Below are 2,051 nucleotides of genomic sequence, written 5' to 3' on the forward strand. Positions count from 1 at the left end.
ATTTACAGTCCCAGCAACAGTGGAGAAGTGTTCCCTTCTCTCCACACCCTCGTCAGAATTTGTTATTCACCATCTTTTTGATTATAGCCAGTCTAACTGGGGTGAGGTGGTATCTCAATCTAATTTTAATTTGCATTTCCCTGATGACTAGTGATGTTGAGCATTTTTTCATGTACCTATTGGCCATTTGTATGTCTTCCTTTGAAAAATGTCTATTCAGCTCCTTTGCCCATTATTTAATTGGGTTATTTGGTTTCTTGCCGTATACTTGCTTGAGTTCTATATATATTCTGGATATGAATCCCTTGTTGGATGCATAGTTAGCAAAAATTTTCTCCCTCTGTTTATTGTTTCCTTTGCTGTGCAGAAGCTTTTTAGTTTGATATAGTCCCATTTGTTTATATTTTCTTTTGCTGCTTGTGCTTTCAGGCTCATGTTCATAAAGCCTGTGCCCAGATCTAGTTGCTGAAGTGTTCCACCTGTATTTTCCTTTAGTAATTTTACAGTTTCTGGTCTTACACTTAAGTCTTTAATCCATTTTGAGTTGATTTTAGTGTATGGTGAGAGATGCATTTCTAGTTTCATTCTTCCGCATATGGATATCCAGTTTTCCCAGCACCACTTGTTGAAGAGGCAGTCTTTTCCCCAGTGTAGATTTTTGCTGCTTTTGTCCAATATCAGATGACTATAAGCCTGAGGGGTGATTTCTGGGTTCTTAATTCTGCTCCACTGGTCTGCATGTCTATTTTTATACCAGTACCATGCTGTTTGGGTTACAATAGCTTTGCAGTATAATTTGAAGTAAGGTTTATTTATTTATTTATTTATTTATTTATTTATTTATTTATTTATTTATTTATTTATTTATTTATTTATTTATTTATTTATTTATTTATTTATTTATTTATTTATTTATTTATTTATTTATTTATTTATTTATTTATTTATTTATTTATTTATTTATTTATTTATTTATTTATTTATTTATTTATTTATTTATTTATTTATTTATTTATTTATTTATTTATTTATTTATTTATTTATTTATTTATTTATTTATTTATTTATTTATTTATTTATTTATTTATTTATTTATTTATTTATTTATTTATTTATTTATTTATTTATTTATTTATTTATTTATTTATTTATTTATTTATTTATTTATTTATTTATTTATTTATTTATTTATTTATTTATTTATTTATTTATTTATTTATTTTTGCTCAGGATTGCTTTGGCTATTGTAGACACCTTGACTAAAAAACTCATATCTGAAATTCCTTCTCTATTTTACATATTGCTTGTTTTAAGGCTGGGAGAATAGAATGTTTTGATAAATATGATTACCTAGAAAAGTCTAGATAGAGTATACATGATTCTTTAAATATTGCCAAGCCAACTTTGAAACAATATTAAAATACATTTTGGGTAGAACTGCCCTCTGACTTTTTAAGCTGCCAATAAAGTGGTAACACATTATATCAGAACCTTAGTGTTAAAATGGTTAAAATGAATCACAGGCACTCTAATTCATTTCATACTTGCAGATGTAGCCATTGTAAGATGCAAGAAGACACGGAATGCTGATAATGTTACTGTCTAAAACAATGCTCTTGATGTTATCAATATTATCAGCATCCTATGAAATGATAATTGTTTAGAATATAAATATAGCTTTCACTTGAAAATCTAAAGGAACTAGGTTATTTATCTAAAAAACAGGAGACATGGGAAAAGATATATGTGTGTGGATAGAAATATAAATAGGTAGATCAATAGACTTACAAACTGGTAGGTAGATAATCTTTCTGAAGACGATCATGGGAAAGAGAAATACAACACAACCTGTACCAACAATGACTACAACAGGGTAACAAATTTAAGCTAAATTTTATTAGAACTATCTTTTAGAGGTATCCAACAGCAGAACAGACTACTTTGGGATATGTCAACAGTGGGAGAGAAAGTAATAGTGATGTAGTTGACAGGCTGTGAAGTTATACAGATGAGGACTGAAATCGACACAATTCCAATTCCCTATATATTAA

Source organism: Galeopterus variegatus, unplaced genomic scaffold (assembly GCF_000696425.1).
Source record: "Galeopterus variegatus unplaced genomic scaffold, G_variegatus-3.0.2 Scaffold8318, whole genome shotgun sequence".
In the NCBI taxonomy this organism is placed as follows: Eukaryota; Metazoa; Chordata; class Mammalia; order Dermoptera; family Cynocephalidae; genus Galeopterus; species Galeopterus variegatus.